At 37.2% G+C, this 21,831-nt stretch overlaps 1 protein-coding gene and 1 non-coding gene across 5 annotated transcripts in view; one reads left to right on the top strand and one right to left on the bottom strand.

Annotated features, from left to right (window-relative positions):
• PTPRK (protein tyrosine phosphatase receptor type K) overlaps positions 1 to 21,831 on the top strand; it is a 619,103-nt gene that overhangs the window by 282,523 nt on the left and 314,749 nt on the right. The window lies entirely within an intron of this gene.
• Positions 14,432 to 14,539, bottom strand: LOC138090021 (U6 spliceosomal RNA). Its single transcript, XR_011145847.1, has one exon. It is a non-coding gene; the product is annotated as a U6 spliceosomal RNA (small nuclear RNA).

The following is a 21,831-nucleotide window of genomic DNA, read 5'->3' as shown; positions in this document are numbered from 1 at the left end:
TTTTTATTTGAGTGTGAATGCCAGTGATTTCCTCTGCAGACATATCTACCAATGGGACAGACATAATTTTATATTTATTTAGGGGACTTGTAAGCCCCAGTAAGCAGTTCACTGTGGCTGGATAGTAAATTTGAAAATGATCAAGAATTTTCAAGTTACGTTTTTAATAATTACTGACATGTCTTTATAGGGTCATAGTAATAATTTACTTAACCGAGTATTTGATTATAGTTGTAGTTTTCTGATTTTTGTAAAATGACAGTTTCTTTAGAAGATGAAAAATATTTCATTTATCAGAGACAAAGTCTAGGCAGGGAGAATATACCCTCTGGTGTCCTAGGAATGCACTTCTTTTAGGAAAATCAAACAGTAACAATTTGGTGATGCAATTTAAAACATCTTATTTATTTGAGATTGTAGGTCATTATTATTTGAAATAGTGGGTCTATTCTATTGGCCAACATTTTAAAAATTATAATTGTATTGTAAAGTAAAGTAAAAGTAAAGTGAAGTCGCTTAGTTGTGTTCTACTCTTTGTGACACCAGGGACTGACTGTAGCCTACCAGGCTCTGAGGAGCTTCTCAGTCCATGGAATTTTCCAGGCAAGAGTACTGGAGTGGGTTGCCATTTCCTTCTCCAGGGGATCTTCCCAACCCAGGGATCGAACCCTGGTCTTCCACACTGCAGGCAGACGCTTTACCGTCTGAGCCACCAGGGAAGCCTATAATTGTATTGTAAAGGTAGAATTTAAACATCAAGCAGAGTACATCATGCGAAATTTAAACATCATGGAGAATACATTGTGTGAAATGCCGGGATGGATGAAATACAAGCTAGAATAAAGATTGCTTGGAGAGATATCAATAACCTCAGATGTGCAGATGACACCACCCTATGGCAGTAAGTGAAGAAGAACTAAAGAGCTTCTTGATGAAAGTGAAAGAGGAGAGTGAAAAAGCTGGCTTAAAACTCAACATTTAAAAGACTAAGATCATGGCATCCAGTCTCATCCCTTTATAGCCAATAGATTGGAAAACAGTGGAAAGCGACAGACTTTATTTTCTTGGGCTCTGAAATCACTGCAGATGGTGACTGCAGCCATAAAATTAAAAGATGCTTGCTCCTTGGAAGAAAAGCTATGACCAACCTGGACAGCATATTAAAAAGCATAGACATTACTTTGCTGACAAAGGTCCATCTAGTCAAAACTATGGTTTTTCCAGTAGTCATGTGTGGATGTGAGAGTTGGACTGTAAAGAAAGCTAAACACCGAAGAATAGATGATTTTGAATTGTGGTGTTGGAAAAGACTCTTGAGAGTCCCTTGGACTGTAAGGATATCCAACCAGTCAATCCTAAAGGAAATCAGTCATGAATATTCATTGGAAGGACTGACACTGATGCTGAAACTGCCAATATTTTGGCCACCTGATGCAAAGAACTGACTGGAAAGACCCTGATGCTGAGAAAGATTGAAGGCAGGAAGAGAAGGGGACGACAGAGGATGAGATGGTTGGATGACATCACCAACTCGATGGACATGAGTTTGAGTAAGCTCTGGGAGTTGGTGATGGACAGGGAAGCCTGGCATGCTGCAGTGTGTGGGTTTGCAAAGAGTTGGACACAACTGAGCGACTGACATGAGAGGTTAAACATTTGCCTTTTACAAAATAGGAGCTTGATTTTTAGTGGTTTATGTTGTTTTTACTCTTACTGTAAACTATGTTCACTAATAATTGTAAAAGGAACCGTGGCTTATCTGTACACACACACACACACACACACACACACACACATATATATTGGGGAAAGAGAATATAAGTTTATAATAATAGTTTTAAATTTTATTCACTGCATTATTGTTATTCATTTTGATGGTGAGAAGAAAGCTTGTGAAGTTCATACTGTTGTGGGACTTTTGAGACATTACAGTAGTAAATTGCTTCTTTTGCATTGATTAATATTTCATGTATCCTTACTAGAATTCTTCTTAACTGGGTATTCCATGAGTGTATTCAAGGGAGATGATTCTAGATAGTCTTGTATCCGAAATACATGACTGTTTTTCCATTTCACACAGACATCCTTTGGTCTAGAGTTCAATGTTAAAAGTGATTACAGCTGAAGACATTGCATGTTAGATTGTAAAGTTGAAGGAGTTGTGAAGACTCAGGTTTAAAATCTGGGTTCTGTATATAACTAAGTTGTCCAGTTTTGATCTTCTGCTGCTTGTAAACTTAATTTTACATACTTCATTAAGGTAGAGAATGTATGATTTTGAAACAGGGGGATTTTGGACTTCACAAAGTTTAAATACTGCTGCTTTCTGAAATACTTGATATATTCTTTAATGTCATACTAAAATTCCATTGTTTATTATTTTTAACATATTTTCATGACTAATCCATGTGTGGTTAAATCCCTTATAATCAACATATGCAAAACTATATGATTGATTTTAGAGTTCTTGTTTTAGAAGACTGAATTGTTAATATAGTTAAGGGTGCTGTTAATAGTCCAATACTTATTTCCCTAATAAACTTCCAATTAAACCTCTCAGTTTGATATTAATTTTAAGTGCATTTGTTCCATCTTTCCCAAATAGAATGAATAAACTTGTGAAGTTTGCTAAAAGCACACAGCGTTGGCCAGAGATTATATAATAATAGTCTTGGAAGAGAACCAGAGATATTATAATCACAGTTCACCAACTATGAGTAATGATTTCTTCAAAGTTGAGAACATGATGTGCTAGTGTTTTTTGAATCCTTTAGACTTTGATCGAGGAGGGGGGCTTCAGAGCTTAGGCCAAGGTGCCAATAGAGATTTGCACCTGATCAGACCTTTCTTTCTTTCTTTTTTTGTTTTGAGTAGATAATAGGTGCTTCTGCCAGAAAACCAGATCAAAGCCTAGCAGGGGAGATTACTACATTAGTTTTATCAGCCACCTTTCAGCTACAGCTCTTATAACGCTGATAACAGGGTGGGGGTGAATGAAATCATCTGTTTTCAACCTCCCTGTGGTGCTTTCATCATGATTTGTTCAAGTACCAGGGAGGACCATGTCTACAGTGAGGACACCTGGTCGGTCCCCTCTCCATCGCTGTCAAAATTTAAAGCACTTAACTAGTAATCACTGCTCTGACTCTAAGGCAATTGGGTACCATGTTTTGTTTGGTTTTAGCTTGGCAACTGCTGTGGCTTCTTTGGCACCTGGTCCTCTGCCAGCCATCTCAGTTACCTTGGATTAACTTCAGATGAGTTTGTTTTTTTTTTTTTTTTTGAAATTTGTCTTTCTCTCACTGTTATCAAGGCAGAAGGTTGCAGTTTCTGTTCTCTCCTTCCATAGACTGTAGCACTAAGGCAGGCTTGTGTGTATGTGTGTTTTCTTTATAATTTCCTTCAAGGCTGTCCTTGATGATAAGGACCTGAATGAAGGATGTCTTCCTTGCCACAAGTTGACAATGGCCACCTGATGCAAAGAGCCAGCTTATTGGAAAAGATCCTGATGCTGGGAAAGATTGAGAGTGGGAGGAGAAGAGAGTGACAGAAAATGAAATGGCTGGATAGCATCACTGACTGAATGGACATAACTCTGGGAGATAATGAAAGACAGGAAAGGCTGGTGTGCTGCAGCCCATGGGGTCGCAGAGAGTTGGACATGACTTAGTGACTGAACAACAACCGAAAACAAAGCAAGAGTTGGCTTCTTGATGCCTGACTGGTTCAGTGATTCCTGTATGACAAGATTTGTTTTGTATGACAAATTTGTTTTATATGACAAAGCCATTTGTATGACAATGGCTACATTTAAACAGAATGCTTCCTGGGATGGTTTTACTTCTATTTTTTGAGTGCAGAAATAAATTAAAAATTTCCTTAGTAGCACTTTAAATAAATGTGTACTGTCTAAATACTCTTTAACTACTCTTCAAAAGTACATTCTAAAAGTTAAGACTCCTGGGTGCTCATAGTGTACATTCCATAGAGACATGTATATATATATGATGTTTCTGAGTTTTCTGGCATCTGTACCATATGTGGAAATGCGCAGAAGGCCGCTCTGATGTGGAATGCGTTTAGTTTGTAGCACGTTGGCTCTTCTATTAGTGTTTACTAATTACTCATGCTCATTGCATATAGTTCTGTAAAGTAGGGGAATGAATGTTAAGTATATTGATCTTTCAGCAAGTTGAACTCAAAGTTCTAATACTGAAATCTTTTGAATCCAGTTTAACCTATATGTGTCTCTCTTTTTTTAATCTGAGAAAAATATGATGTTGCAATTTAGACATTTTCTAAGGTTTCCTCAGTACTGAAATTTTAGATGACTTGGAATATAATTTTACTATTTAAAATGATTATGCTGTGTGCTGTGCTTAGTCGCTTAGTAACGTCTGACTCTTTGCGACTCCATGGACTGTAACACACCAGACTTCTCTGTCCATGGGGATTCTCCAGGCAAGACTACTGGAGTGGGTTGCCATGCCCTCTTCCAGGGGATCTTCCTAGCCCAGGGATCGAACCTAGGATCTTCCCAGCCCAGGGATCGAACCTAGGTCTCTTGCATTGCAGGTGGATTCTTTACTGTCTGAGCCTCCAGGGAAGCCCAAGAATACTGGGGTGGGTAGCCTGCCCCTTCTCCAGGGGAACTTCCTAACCCAGGAATCTAACCAGAGTCTCCTGCATTGCAGGCAGATTCTTTACCAGCTGAGCTACCCGGGAAGCCCTAAAATGATTATATTTGTACGTTAATAATATTTGTACATTTGCATTTTTTTTCATAATGTATGATTGATATCATCATGATTTGTTGGTGTCAGAAACTACCCAACTTACAGCATCATTCCTATGGGAAAGCCTAATGCTCTTTACAGCTATCTGTAAGATGTGGTTTCTGGGAAACCTATCATGGGCCAAAAGTAAAGGCTGCCTGCTATGGGTTAAAGATAATTGACTAGAAAGTAGATTCAGTGGAAGGGAAAGTTAATTCACTTAAAGACTTTTCTTGTTGCCACTGAGAATCCTAAATTGATTTTGCCTTATTGCATAGAAAAACTGCATCCCATTCATTATACTAGAGGAGTCACTTTTGGAGAATATATTGCCTCCTAGTTACTACATCAATGATTTTAAGATACTTAAAAAATAATGATCCCAAATTTAACATCTGCCCTTTCTTATCCCTAGGACTTATGCAGGTGGTAAAGGAAATGCATGTAAATAAAGAAAGAGTTTGCATAACTGTAGCTGGCTACTCTATACTTTCAGTTATCAATAGTTTAGGTCTTAATTGTTTATATTTACTCTTTATACTCCAACTGTGTCCAATTTTTGTGTTTATATCAGTACCACATCATTCTCATAATCTCTCTAGTTGGAAATGTTGCAGTTGAAACTGACTCAACACTATCATAACCCAAACTACTCTTCACTTTTTCATGATAGAATCAGCGTTTGAATTGCACTGTCTTTGTCATGTTTCATGTAGGGTTACATTCTTTATTCCCACCATTACCTAGATTTCTATGTCATTCTCTTATTAACTGGCCTATCCGGCATCAATATCCACATGAGGGCATCCTGCAAACTGGCTTTGAAGCATCAAACCTGTGTGCCTGTTTTTCTGGCCCCCCTAATCATACCCTTTAATTGTCACCTTCTTTTGAGCCACTCCAGCCTCACCTCTGTGTTTCAACATATCTATGTAGCTACATCTACATAACCCATATAATGTCTTTTTGTACCTTCTCCCTGTACCTTCTTTTTGTACCTTCCCTTTGTACCTTCTTCTCTTTTTGTATTTCACCATCTCTGGCTTCTTGATTGTTGACTGAATGAGTGATAGTGGCTCAGAAGTGTCTGATTCTTTGCGACCCCATGGACTGTAGCCCGCCAGGCTCCTCTGTCCATGTAATTCTCCAGGCAAGAATACTTGAGTGGGTTCATTTCCTTGATTGGTGGGATTGTCTTTATTTTAGGTTTGTAGCCAAATGTCCTGCTGTATTGCCTGATGTTATAGATAGGTACTTTTCAAATTTATTTTTTCTTCTGCTAAGCACAGGATTCATGTATTCTACTGTAACCTGTCTTCCCCCTATTGTCTTGCTCATTGCTGGGCACAGAATTAGTTGCTAAAATTAGGCATTGCTGCTTGAACCCTTAACTCAATTTAAGTACTTATATATTTTTTATTTATGCTATCTAATGATTTTTGTTTCACAGATATTTACCTATTCAGAACATTCTTTGTTTTAGTACTTAAAATATCACATAATACTTTTTATACATGTAGTTTGGAAATTTAGTTTTCATGTATTTTCAGTGATAGGTTTACAGCATTTACTTGTAGCTGTTGGCTTACAATTAGTCAATTTCATTCTTGTTCTACTAATGAAGAAATTAATAAATTTAATGAATGGACTAGTTATAAATTTTTGCAGGACAGCAATATCCCAATTTTCTTTTTTTTTGAAATAAAATTGACAAACTCTGGGATTTTAGAGTTGAATATGAGAGGGCATTTTATTAAACTTCCTTTGTTTTATCAAAGGGAATAAATCCCTGCCCTCTGGAACTTTTCTGGAACTAATTAACCCTGAGCTTGTGAGCTTAAGACACTTTTTACCACGTTGTACTCCTGTCTGGTTCTAGCTTGACAATGAAATTACTGATTGATGTGGTCTCTTTTTTTCTGTCTGTAACATCAGAGAGATAGCTGGTACATATGATTTTCATGAGTGTAGAAGTACAGAAAATGACTGAAGAAGATCAAAGATGAACAGTCACAAGTCATCTTCAGTGACTTCATATTTTTATTTTATTGGTGGAAAGAAAATGAAAATACTAATGGCTATTTCCTTCAGGAATGTTAACCTACAGTTCTCTCTCTCCTGTCAAGGTAAGGAAAGAAATCTGAAAAGTATCTCTCAAGGCAGTACATTAAATCTTTTACTTTTGTTTTTCGAGTCATTAATAAACATTTGAATTATCTTATTTTGTCTTTAGAAAATACATAGGTAGCAAAAAAATGAAATAATAAGAATGGATTCAATATGCTGAAAATATTTTGCTTTAATGACATTTCTATTTAAAGAGGACTTAGGACTCCAGATAAAGGACTGATTTAGGGGTAGATGATCATATTATTGTACTACAGTAATTTAACTAGAGCCATTATGTTTTGGAGATTGTAAAACAAATGAATTGTTAAAAATAATTTTACTGTTCACTGGGGCACAGTGATTATTACAGAATAATGGTAGTTTCTATCAGTAATACAGTTGGCAAACACAAGTAAACTGCTTTATTTTTTGCATGTCTTTGATGCTTTGCCTTTCTATATATGGACCCTGATTCCCAGGAAGACTGAAATCAAGTATTTCTAATAGTTCTCTGTCTTATATAAACTTTAATTAATGATTCTCTCACTTTCTTTGTGTTTTTTGCTTCCTCTCATGTAAGAAATATGTCTTTTTGTGTTCAATAATGGATGACCCTTGAAATTTAGTGACAAATGTGGGTTAATTTAAGTCATCATCATCAATTTAACAGGCACCTCTAGCAATACATTTTTCATTTTTAAAAAATTGTAGCATGAAGCAAAACATGTTTCTCTGGGGAACAGCAATGATTATTAGATAATCACACACCTCTGGGCATAAGACTGGAAAGGTACAAACAAATGTATCCATTCCTTTGACACAGTGATTATTTCATAGCAACTGAGTATTTCATTCCAGTCTTCCCTGCCACTACTACTATCTCATTTTTCCTGTTACTCTATTAGACTGAAAGAGGAATAATAGAAATTTTCTAAGGTGCTAAAACATGATGCTGATAGTTTTATGATTGTTCAGTATATATTTCAGCTGAACTGTACATTTCCTTATAATCACAAGGAAATCAGAATGGTCCATTAACACAAGTAGTCTGAAAATAGATCTTTTTAAGCTCTTTTATTTATGCCTTTTCTAGTTAGACTTACCAGATCTATTTTCATAAATCTCAATTTTTAACTTATATACTATTGCTATTGACAACTTTGATGTACACCCTTGTGTGTGTATATTTGCACCATCCTTAAGATATTTAAGCAAGAAATGAATATTTTACTTAATGTTTCAGAGTCTGTACACAGACATGGTTCCAAGACCACAGAGAAGGGAGTTTTTTTTTTTTTTTATTTTCATTTTTACTTTATTTTGCTTTACAATACTGTATTGGTTTTGCCATACATTGACATGAATCAGCCATGGAAGTACATGAGTTCCCAGTCCTGAACCCCCCTCCCACCCCCCACCCCATATCATCTCTCTGGATCATCCCTGTGCACCAGCCCCAAGCATCCTGTATCCTGTATCGAGCATAGACTGGCAATTCGTTTCTTACCTGATAGTATACATGTTTCAGTATGTTGGTCCTACTAACTGTGGAGTCTTGTGGGTTGTTTGATCATCTGTTCAGTACAAACTTTTCAGGGGAAGATGTTTTGTGACTTGTTGGTAGTATCTATATGTTGGAGGAAGAGTTATATAGTTTTAATGAGCATGGACTTTGGGATTAAATCCAGTTAGAGTAAAGTCCCAGCTGAATGACTTGCTTTCTCTTTCCTTATACAACTTATTTATTGTGTCTAGACCTCAAATTTGTTCAAAAGTGCCTAAGGGACTGTCTGGCAGATAAGTGTTTGGTGAATAGTAGTTCTTTGTTTCTCTGTCTCGTGTTTGCCATCATGTTCGTAACTTTGGTTGGACTATGTGTTCTGGATGGTTAGGTAGGTCTGATGTAGTGGTTAACAGCTTTGTATAGAGCCAAAAATAGACACCCAGGCATTGTTCTATCCCTGTGGATAACATGAGTTGATCAAGAGATTCCTGAAATCCTGAAAGGTCATTGTAAATGTTTCTTGTCAACATATTGGAGGTCTTTCCTGAGAGCTGTAGGAAGCCTCATTGAAGCCATGACCTTTCTTAACTGGACTCTAATCAGAAGTAAAGAATGGAATGAATGCCTATTCCATGTTAGAATAGTTCACATGTTATCATGAGATCCCCTTCAAATCAGCTCTCTGTTTGAGAGAATGAAGAAGGCATATGAGAGGTTCATGAATTCTCACATAGTAAAATCATGACCCAGGACCCCAGCTTAGGTGGGTCAAGGCTGAATTATGAACCTAGTCATGGCTCTCTTGGGTTTGCATGTTTTACATATATGTGGCCACATGTTTTTATTTTCTGTTTTTATTATGGATGTGGAAAACAAATATAAATAAAGGAGAGAGATCTTTGCTCCTTTGAAAGGCATAAGTTTTAAATAATACAGCAGTTAATAGGTTTTGGTGCAGTAATCAATTATAGAAGAATAAGGGAGAAAGTGACCATAAAATAACTCATACTTTATTGACTGACCTAAGTAACTTCCATTCTTATAAATTGGTTTTAGAAATGCATCACAGTTTGGCCTGTTCAAAGATGCATTTATGGCATGTAGATGAATCAGAGACTTTCTTCCTTTTACCATTTACTTTGTAAAGACTCATCACTGATATTGATTTGTTATTTTCTGGGTACGCATTAATCCATGGATATTTTGTTTCTGCTGGTTCCTGAAAACCTATATATCAAAAGTACCATTTAATTAGCTGTACTTTTATAATATTAATAACATAATAGCCAATCTCATAATAAATTATAAAATGTTTGATTTTGCTATTTGATTATCTCCAGAACAGAGTGAGATCTAATTTTCAGGTGAACTGCTTAGCAATTCTGCCCCCAACCTCAATTACAGTTGTCTGTATACCTTCATGTACTACTTTAATTTCATGTTTTCACTGAAATCCACAGGCAAGCCCTGTTGGTTAAACAAACTTGGAAATGCTTGGAAACATTGTTTGAAGGAAGCATATGAAAGCTTCTGTGTTGAGAACTGGTTTCAGTTCAGTTCAGTTCAGTCGCTCAGTCGTGTCCGACTCTTTGCGGCCTGATGAATCGCAGCACGCCAGGCCTCCCTGTCCATCACCATCTCCCGGAGTCCACTCAGACTCACATCCATCGAGTCAGTGATGCCATCTAGCCGTCTCATCCTGGGTCATCCCCTTCTCCTCCTGCCCCCAATCTCTCCCAGCATCAGAGTCTTTTCCAATGAGTCAACTCTTCGCATGAGGTGGCCAAAGTACTGGAGCTTCAGCTTTAGCATCATTCCTTCCAAAGAAATCCCAGGGTTGATCTCCTTCAGAATGGACTGGTTGAATCTCCTTGCAGTCCAAGGGACCCTCAAGAATCTTCTCCAGCACCACAGTTCAAACGCATCAATTCTTCGGCACTCAGCCGTCTTTACAGTCCAACTCTCACATCCATACATGACCACAGGAAAAAACATAGCCTTGACTAGACGGACCTTAGTCGGTAAAGTAATGTCTCTGCTTTTGAATATACTATCTAGGTTGGTCATAACTTTTCTTCCAAGGAGTAAGCGTCTTTTAATTTCATGGCTGCAGTCACCATCTGCAGTGATTTTGGAGCCCCAGAAAATAAAGTCTGACACTGTTTCTACTGTTTCCCCATCTATTTCCCATGAAGTGATGGGACCAGATGCCATGATCTTTGTTTTCTGAACGTTGAGCTTTAAGCCAACTTTTTCACTCTCCTCTTTCACTTTCATCAAGAGGCTTTTTAGTTCCTCTTCACTTTCTGCCATAAGGGTGGTGTCATCTGCATATCTGAGGTTATTGATATTTCTCCCAGCAATCTTGATTCCAGCTTGTGTTTCTTCCAGTCCAGCGTTTCTCATGATGTACTCTGCATATAAGTTAAATAAGCAGGGTGACAATATACATTCCTGACGTACTCCTTTTCCTATTTGGAACCAGTCTGTTGTTCCATGTCCAGTTCTAACTGTTTTTTCCTGACCTGCATACAGATTTCTCACGAGGCAGGTCAGGTGGTCTGGTATTCCCATCTCTTTCAGAATTTTCCACAATTTACTGTGATCTACACAGTCAAAGGCTTTGGCATAGTCAGTAAAGCAGAAATAGATGTTTTTCTGGAACTCTCTTGCTTTCTCCATGATCCAGCGGACGTTGTCAATTTGATTTCTGGTTCCTCTGCCTTTTCTAAAACCAGCTTGAACATCAGGGAGGTCACGGTTCACGTATTGCTGAAGCCTGGCTTGGAGAATTTTGAGTATTACTTTACTAGCGTGTGAGATGAGTGCAATTGTGTGGTAGGAGACCTGGTTTAGTACAAGATTATTTTATTTCTTGCACTCTGTGTGCCTTGCCCGAATTCTCCCCTTTAGTATCATTTTGTTCTTAGTTGTGTAATCACTGTCCTGGTCTTCCAGACATGTTGCCTTCCCTCCTGGTGAAACAGAATCATAATTCTAGAGAGATGTTACATATATTACAGTTCAATGATTTAATTTTATAGGAGAAAATATTATGACCCAGAGAGAGTGACCCAATATCACCTGTCAGTGGCATAATCAGGATTAGAACCTGGGTCTGACTTCTGAAGCCAGTGTTCTTTAGCTCATGTATAACTGTGTAGACCTTTTCAGTGTATTCAAGTTTTGACTGTTAGGCGAGCACATTATTTAATTTTTCTCAGCTTCAGGATATGACTATTAATAACTGTGCTACCTACCTGGCAGCTCTTTTCTGCGAAACAAATAAAAGAAAGTGCATTGAGGTACTCTACATTATGGTTCTTAACAATAATGACTTGCAAATTTAGTGTACTATATAGTCCTTCAAGTTTGCTGTTAATCTGTGGTAGAGAAAAGATGCCCATATGGAAAGAGCAGGACAGCATATATCACCATTTATATGACATCATTGTTTAAAATAGCAGGTTGTTTTTCTGTAAAGGAGAAGTTATTTTTTTAATCTTGTTTTTTTTTAGTTAACTTTATTTATTTTAATTGGAGGCTAATTACTTTATAGTATTTTGGTGGTTTTTGCCGTACATCGACATGAATCAGCCATGGGTACACATGTGTCTCCCCGTCCTGAACCTCCCCCACCCAAGTCACATGCACAACTGGGTGTTGCTTTGGCTCCATCTCTTCATTCTTTCTGGAGTTATTTCTCCACTGATCTCCAGTAGCATATTGGGCACCTACTGACTTGGGGAGTTCATCTTTCAGAGTCCTGTCTTTTTGCCTTTTCATACTGTTCATGGGGTTCTCAATGCAAGAATACTGAAATGGTTTACCATTCTCTTCTCCAGCGGGCTACATTTTGTCAGAACTCTCCACCATGACCTGTACGTCTTGGGAGGCCCTACATGGCATGGCTCATAGTTTCATTGAGTTAGACAAGGCTGTGGTCCATCTGATCAGATTGGTTAGTTTTCTGTGATTGTGGTTTTCAGTCTGTTTGCCCTTTGTTGGAGAAAGATAAGAAGCTTATGGAAGCTTCCTGATGGGAGAGACTGACTGAGGGGCAAACTGGGTCTTGTTCTGATGGGTGGGGCCATGATCAGTAAATCTTTAATCTAATTTTCTGTTGATGGGTGGAGCTGTGTTCCCTCTATTCCCATCCCACAAGTCAAGTGGGCCTTAGGAAGAATCACTACAAACAAAGCTAGTGGAGGTGATGGGATTCCAGTGGGACTCAAATCTTAAAAGATGATGCTGTGAAAGTGCTGCACTCAATATGCCAGCAAATTTAGAAAGCTCAGCAATGGCCACAGGACTGGAAAAGGTCAGTTTCCATTCCAATTTCAAAGAAAGACAATGCCAAAGAATGCTCAAACTACCACACGATTGCACTCATCTCACGTGCTAGTAAAGTAAATGCTCAAAATTATCCAAGCCAGGTTTCAACAGTACGTGAACTGTGAACTTCCAGGTGTTCAAGCTGATTTTAGGAAAGGCAGAGGAACCAGAGATCAAATTGCCAACATCCACTGGATTATTGAAAAAGCAAGAGAGTTCCAGAATCTATTTCTGCTTTATTGACTATGCCAAAGCCTTTGACTGTGTGGATCACCACAAACTGTGGAAAATTCTTCAAGAGAAGGGAATACCAGAACACTTGATCTGCCACTTAAGAAATCTGTATGCAGGTCAAGAAGCAACAATTAGAACTGGACATGGAACAGCAGACTGGTTCCGAATTGGGAAAGGAGTAAGTCATGCTGTATATTGTCACCCTGCTTATTTAACTTCTATGCAGAGTACATCATGAGAAACACTGGGCTGGATGAAGCACAAGCTGGAATCAAGATTGCCAGGAGAAATATCAATAACCTCAGATATGCAGATGACACCACTCTTATGGCAGAAAGCGAAGAAGAACTAAAGAGCCTCTTGATGAAAGTGAAAGAGGAGAGTGAAAAAGTTGGCTTAAAGCTCAACATTCAGAAAACGAAGATCATGGCATCTGGTCCCATCACTTCATGGGAAATAGATGGGGAAACAGTAGAAACAGTGTCAGACTTTATTTTTTGGGGTTCCAAAATCACTGCAGATGGTGACTGCAGCCATGAAATTAAAAGCCTCTTGCTCCTTGGGATAAAAGTTATGACCAACCTAGATAGTATATTAAAAAGCAGAGACATTACTTTGCCAATAAAGGTCCCTCCGGTCAAGGCTTGGTTTTTCCAGTGGTCATGTATGGATGTGAGAGTTGGACTATAAAGACAGCTGAGCACCGAAGAACTGATGCTTTTGAACTGTGGTGTCGAAAAAGACTGTTAAGAGTTCCTTGAACTGTAAGGATATCCAGCGTCCATCCTAAAGGAGATCAGTCCTGAATATTCATTGGAAGGACTGATGCGGAACCTGAAACTCCAATACTTTGGCCACCTGATGCAAAGAACTGACTCATTGGAAAAGACCCCAATGCTGGGAAGGATTGAAGGCAGGAGGAGAAGGGGATGACAAAGAATGAGATGGTTGGATGGCATCAGTGACTCAATGGACATCATTTTGAGTAAACTCCAGGAGCTTTTTATGGACAGGGAGGCCTGGCATGCTGCAGTCCACGGGGTTGCAGATTCGGACATGCCTGAGCGACTGAACTGAACTGAACTGGACATCTAGGTTGCTTCCATGTCCTAGCTATTGTGAACAGTGCTGAAATGAACATTGAGGTACATGTGTCTCTTTCTATTTTGGTTTCCTCACTGTGGACAGCAATGGGATTGCTGGGTTGTGGCAGTTATATTTCTAGTTTTTTAAGGAATCTCCTCCTGTTCTCCGTGGTGACTGTACTAGTTTGCATTCCCACCAACATTATTAGAGGGTTCTGTTTTCTTTACACTGTCTTTATTGTTGTAGACTTCTTCATGGCAGTCATCCTGACCAATGAGAGATGGTACCTCATTGTGGTTTTGATTTGCATTTCTCTAATAATGAGTGATGTTGAGCATTTTTCATATGTTTGTTAGCCATCTGTATGTCTTCTTTGGGGAAATGTCTGGAAAATATGGAATGCTTCATGAATTTGCATGTCAGTCATCCTTGTGCAGGGGCCATGCTGGCTTCTGTATTGTTCCAGTTTTAGTTTATGTGCTGCCCAGGTGAGCACTAAGTTTTAGTTTTCTTGTTAGCAGTGGATAACTAGCTTAGTATTCCAAATAGTGCCACCTTAAGCATGTTTGTATCCTGTAGGAAGTGAAGTTTCAGGAAACCACCAACCATTATTTTCATTTATACTTTAACTTACTCTTCCCTGATTCTTAACGACATGTTGGGCAGATTTCATAATTTGTGATCATTTTTCAGTTATTAAAATCCCGGTCTGTCCAGTTTAAGTGTGTGTGCTCTAATTTTGCCTCTCCTCCACTCATTCTCACCTATACTTGCAGTTGAGCTTTCAAAGGAGAGAAGCCAGTGTACAGTTAACTGTTTCTTTTGTCTTCTTGCCAGTACATGGTTGGAAGTGGACATAAAGGAGGCAGAGGTCTTCTTCCTTAGTTGGACCTATGTTAGCTGTCAGGAGCAATCCCTGATTTTACTTTGAGTTTGTTTCTTGTATAGCTGTGCAAAAACTGCCTTGTACTGGCTCACACAAGCTGACTGTTAAATATTCTGAAATTTTGTGATCTTGCTGCTAAAGTAACCATTACTAATTGTGTTATATAAGTGAATTATGTTATTTAAGTAATAAATACTTAAAACTGATCATTTCCTAATTAACTTGCTGCATTTTATTGTCTATACTCTTGATGTTTATCTTTTAATGGTGCAAAATACTATATAGATGATAATATGCTACTGCTTGTCTTTTCCCTCTCTGTATTCAGTAACTTAGCATTTGTAGCTTGAGGTTGGCCATGGTGGGAGTATTTTCACCACTGAAATAATACATGTCACAAACCAGAATCTGTCATCTTTCCTGCTTTCCCAGTAAGTTGTGGAAAATTTACCAACATTCTACTGGGGTCACCAAATTACGGTTCCTCTGGTCTCTTCTGTTACCACCACCACGAGTGTCTCTCCACTAACAGTCTCTTCTTCATTCTTAGGTGATTTTTTCCAAATTCTTCTGACAGCTTCCTCATAAAGCATTAACCTCCCCCCTGCCACCCTGGAGCCATTTGCCTTCTAACAGATACTCCCAGTGCTGATGAGTGATTCTTTTAGAACCTTCTTTCAATTTGCCTTGGCAAACTTCCCATGGAATAAGCTCCCGCTTCTCCTGCCTCACAGAGGTAGGGGTGCCCATTACGGACTATAGTACATTACTCTCCCTTGTGAGATCAGCTGGGGGTCAAGGTAGTGGGCCATTTAAAGCTGGACCTACCACTGCTCAGCAAACCCTGAAGGAAGATAGGCTGTAATTGTTTATGAATTATCTAGAATGCTACGTACTTTAGGACATTTTTTGCCTTTGGCTTAGGACAGTTACAACTTCATGCAAAAGAAAGAAGTACCAGTTAATCTCCTATTGTAAAAAGACTAAATGATCCAAAGTATTTTGTATTTTTTCGTTATTTCACAAAATAGACTTTTTATGTTGATGTTTCATATTGACATGCAAATTAATAATAGTAAAACGTGGCTATTCCTATCATAGGCCCTGCTCTTAAACTGAGTATCTAAAGCAACTGGCAGTTTAGATGATTTGGGGTAAAGTATCTGTTTTCTCTCTCTTCTTCTCTGGCACACCACCCTCATAGCCGATAAGCAGGGATAGTTTTATCTTTTTAAAGGAAAACTCAAACACTATCATTTCTTTTCCTTGGGAAGTTAGTATTCTCTTTGTACATGGATATTTAATGTTTCTCAAAGTATTCACTGCTTTATAAAAAAGGGTTCAAAAATTTAGGATTGTTAAGACACTGATATTGATGATTGACATCTGTATTTTAACTTAAGACTTAGACTCTAAATCTGATTCCCTTAAGATAAAATCCCTTTTAAAGGAAATATGGTTTATAATACATTTTCACTGCATGAACTTACTTGGTTTCAAAAATTTAATCTTGAGTTTGTCTCACATGAACCTAGGGGGAAAGCATGGGAACTGGACATAAAATTGGTGTATCAACAATTTTGCATTGTAGTGTAACTTTCACTAATTTCTTGCTCCTTAGTTTGTCATCATAAAATTGGGGTAATATCTGAACCTGGAAAGTAATATTCGACTCTGATAGCAAACCACATAGTACGGCATGATCCAGATAAAGCACCTTGACTGGTTTTGTCATTTGTACACATAGAGAGGATTTTCTCAGGCCGAGTAACTACTGGTGTGGGAATCTAGGTTTAATCATGTTACTCTTGATTGTTAGTGCCATGAAATAATTAGTCCACCGTGTAAGGGCCCAACTCAACACTTTCCTTAAGAGTAGAGCCTACATTCTTGATTCTTGTGGAATTTGTTTTGCTTTTATATGAAAATTTACTATGACAGTCCATTTGTATCTTTTTTACTTTTGATTTCACTATCATTAATATGCCTCCTAAATGCTATTCTCCAGATTTGTTGAAATGCATATTTCAGAGCTCTGCTGTCCAATGAGATAGTGACTAGGTAGATGTAATTATTTAAATTTAATCCAAGCCAAATGGCAGCCTAAGTGCCCATTGATGGATGAATGGATAAAGAAACTATGATATAGATATACAATGAACTATTACTTGGCCATAAAAAGGAAAGATAGCTTACCATTTGTGACAGCCTGGGTGGACCTAAAGAGTATTATGCTAAGTGTAATAAGTCATATGTAGACAAATGCCATGTTCACTTACATATGGACTCTGGAAAGCAAAATAAATGAACAATACAATCAAAGATAAATACAGTCATAGATAAGAGAACATAAAAGTAGCTGTCAGAACGGGTTGGAGGGATGAGAGAAATAGGCGAGGAAGACTAAGGGGTACAAGCTTATGAAATAAATGAGTCATGGGGATGAAATATAGGAAATATAGTTAATGAGAATGTAATATTTTTGTATGGTGACAGATTTACCTTGGTGATCACTTTGTAATGTATAGAAATATTGAATCATTTTGTTATGCTTCGGTAACTAACATAGTGCTGTGGGTCAATTGTACTTCAAAGAAATAAACAGTCTCGTAGAAAAAGAGATCATATTTGTGATTACCAGAGGTGGGGATGGGGTGGGGAAGGGAAATTGAATGAAGGTGGTCCAGAGGTACAAACGTCTAGTAACAAGGTAAATAAGGACTAGGGATGCAATGTAAACTGTGATAAATGAGTTATCACTGTTGTAAGTAATATATAAAAGCTATTAAGAGAGTAAATCCTAAGAGCTGTCATCACAAGGAAAAATATTGTTTTCTTCATCTATAAGGAATGATGGATGTTCAGCAGACTTACTGTGGTAATCGTTTCATGATTTATTTGAGTCATTATGCCTTACACCTTAAACTTATACAATACTGTATATCACTTATATCTCAGTAAAACTGGAAGGTAAAAATTAAAACAAATACTTCTTTGTTTAAAAAAGAAAAATACATTTTCTCAGTCACACATTTCAAGTGCTGAATGCCCACATGTTGCTGGGCCACTATGTCGGATGAATAGATAAGTTTCCATGTGGAACAGAGCTCTGTCGGATGGTATTGCTCTAGACTGAATCTCCCTTTATAGTGAAAGTGAAAGTGAAGTCGCTTAATCGTGTCCAACTCTTTGCAACCCCATGGACTGTAGCCTACCAGACTTCTCTGTCCATGGGATTTTCCCAGCAAGGGTACTGGAGTGGGTTGCCATTTCCTTCTCCAGGGGATCTTCCCAGCCCAGGAAGTGAACCCGGGTCTCCCACATTGTGGGCAGATGCTTTACCCGCTGAGCCACCAGGGAAGCCCCCCCCCTTTATAGTACCCATCCTTTAATAGCTGTAAACATGTGGCTAGATTGTATTGTAAGCATTTTGCTAATTCAAAAATCAAGATAAAATGTACCTTATAAGGAATCTATCATAATAAGCCTATGATAAAGGCAGGAGGAGAAGGGGGTGACAGAAGATGAGATGGTTGGATGGCATCACTGACTCAGTGAACATGAATTTGAGCAAAGCCCAGGAGATCCTGAAGGACAGGGAAGCCTGGTATGCTGTAGTTCATGGGGTCGCAAAGAGTCTGACATGACTTGGCAACTGAACAACAATAACAAAAGACTGCATGGTGTTTTACCTATAATGGAGTAAAATAATTTAAGGGCTAGCTTGTAAAATTGACCGTTACTTATTATTTGTAACATTACTTTTCTCCTTTAGAAACATTATCTTCAAATTTCAAATCCATACAACCCATTGAAAAATCTTTGTGAATATTGATTTCTCCTTTTATATCTTTGATCATGTGAGCAACAGGATATAAAACAGTGCATCATCTAATATGTTGGAACAGAAATTGAGATTTTGTTTTCAATTTCTAATTTTAAGCATTGGGTTTGATATAGAGTGAAAAGTAAAGATAAGGTAGGACTTATATTTATGCAGGTGAAATAGAAAATGAAGTTCAGAGCTGGATCGAGTGACAGATCAAGTCAGGTAAAAAAGAAATTATGGCTAAACAGGCTCCGGATGAAAACTGACTAGATCCCTCAGCCTGTAACTAAAGAGAGAAGTGGAAAAGCTAAGAGAATGCAAATCAATTTTGTAATTTCTTTGGTTAAATTTTCCCCCAGATTTTAAAGAGGAACTACATGATTAAATGTTAAGCTGTTAAAGGAATATTTCTTAAGGGTCTTTAGAGAACTTGTTATGACATTCTTTTTTTTTTTTTGTAATATCTTCTATTATTTGAAATTTCTATGACAGCATACTTTATGTTTTATCAACTTTTTTATATTTGAGTATAATTGACTAACAATGTTGTGTTAGTTTCAGGCGTACAATAAAGTGATTCAGTTATACCTGTATCTATTCTTTTTCAACTTCTTTTCCCAGCTATGCTGTTACAGAGTACTGAGCTGAGTTCCTAGTGCTGTATAGTAGGTTCTTGCTGGTTATCCATTTTAAATACGGCAGTGTGTCCAAGCGACAGAATACTTTAATAGTGGAGTTGAAATGAGAAATAATTTTGTTCAGAATATATTTTTAAAATTCAGATCAGTTGTTCATTCGTGTCTGACTGTGCAACTCCGTGGACTGCAGCGCGCAGTCCGTCACCAACTTCCAGAGCTTGCTCAAACTCATGTTCATCGAGTTGGTGATTTTTAAAATTGCAGTTATATAAATCTATAATTGCTTAGGAGATTACTAAACTGCTTTTAGAAATGGATGTTACACAAGTATTTACAAGGAAAATATTCCTATCTCTCTAATTCAAATTAGAGAAGTTTTACATTACAGCCCTGTGACTGGCTGGCCTCCCTAACTCTCTCATTTCTATTTTTCTTACCTGAAAATCTGTGTATGGAAGGCATACTTCATGCCACTTGCTGTGCTAGGGACATTGAAGGTGGCAAAGATAAGGGCCGCTTTTTCCATTTCCTCAGCCATCCCCAAAGTTAACACCGTCATCACCCTTTCCTTGAGTAACTGCAGTGCTCCCCTTAATAATGCTTCTGCTTCTGGCTCTTTCTCTCTCACAAACCACTCCTCCTCACACTTGTCACCACCGGTTTCTTTAGATCATAATTCAGATGATGTCTTTCCTCTGCTAAGCCTGTTCAACTACATTTGGAATAAAATCCAATCTCTTTTTTAAAAAATGGATTTTAAAATATATTTTTGAGGAAGCCAATGTCATGAAAAATGTAGTTCAGAGAATAATAATATAATCTTTGGCCTAAGAAGGAGTTTCTAAGTTACATCAGTAAAACATTGATAAATTCTTAAAGTTCAAATACCAAAAGTTGAAAAAGTAAAAAGTGAAACTCTCCACCCAACCCCTCCCTCAAGGTAACTACCGCTGGTTGGGTCCGTATAATTTAAGACTTTTTTCTATGAAATTGCAGTCCTGATTTTACCTTCTCAGAGATTTTCCCTGATCCTGTGTCTTACTCTTTTTCTTTTCCTATGTGCCTCCTCAGCACATTGTCACCACACTCTATGTTCATTTGCTCTCTTTCTTCTGTATTAGTACTTTTTTTAATGAAAGCACCAGCTTTTTTTATGTTGTTCAACTTTTGTACACTTTATGCGTTCAGTAGATAGTTACATAATGTTCAAATGCATATGGTATGCTATAAAGGGCACAAACATGGAAATCAGTATTTAATTCCATAGCTATCTCCTTTACTTCCTTTTTTCCATTTCCTTGGATTTCTCTGAGCAATTAGCTCTTGTATTAGCATGGGTACTTCAAGAAGAGGTGAAGGAAAATATGAAATCAAGACCTCATTAATCTATTAACCAATTAAACCATGCATGATTAACTCTGTAGTATCATTGCATGTGTAAAATATTTTGATCTTTTAAACAGAGTCATATGAAAGCTTTAATTATTACCTTGCTTAATTTAACTTTATATAGTGGTCTTATTATAGAAATTTTAAGAGGTTTCCTTTATCTTTTTAAAGAAGAAAATCGGTACAAATACTATAGATATAAGTAAATTCATTTTTTAAATGAATGTATCTATAGTTTAAGTAAAAAGCAAATGATTTTATTTCCTACAAATTCCCCCCAACGTATCTCTTCAAAATATCGTACTTAAGTAATTTTTAGTGGTCCTAATTGATTTTTCAATTAAAAAGATACAGTCTGACATTTTTTTTTTCTATCAGACTTATCACTAGTAAATTTTAGGCCTATTTAAAAATCAGAGACCTCTCTGATTTTTGAGTCTGAAGTTCGAATTAGTTTAGTAAGCTGTTGGTTTTTTGATGACATATAGTATAGGAAAAATTAAAGATGAATTTTCACCCATCTCCTGTCTATGAAAACTGAATTTAATATAGATTGAAATAAATAAAAATTTGCAATTTATTACAGCAATGCAATAAATGTACTTACTATTACAAATGCAATAAATTGTACTTACAATAAATTCACTTCCAGTTTTATAATTCTCAGAGTAAAGACTGTGTTATGACATTATTTTCAGTCTCATATTAAATTTAAGTAAATTCTCTATGATAATTTACCTTAAACACTGATGCCTTGGTAGTAAAGTTTTGGATTAACCAAAAAACAGACAAACCACACACACATGCACACATTTTCCTGAAGATGTAATAATACATCCTTGCTCTCTTCATAAATATGTATATGAATGTAGGGATAAAATTTTCTCACATCATTGTACATGTGTACAATAGGTATTTCTTGATTTGCTGAGTAAATCCAAACATGTTTAAGAGTAATTTTAGATATTTTGTTCTTTCTGATTAAATTCCCAGCCTTCATTCTGGTGGTTGTTACCAGTGTCCTTTTTTTAGGTGCAGATCAATCA

This window comes from Capricornis sumatraensis, chromosome 13 (assembly GCF_032405125.1).
Source record: "Capricornis sumatraensis isolate serow.1 chromosome 13, serow.2, whole genome shotgun sequence".
In the NCBI taxonomy this organism is placed as follows: Eukaryota; Metazoa; Chordata; class Mammalia; order Artiodactyla; family Bovidae; genus Capricornis; species Capricornis sumatraensis.
This window is presented reverse-complemented; position numbering and strand designations above follow the sequence as displayed.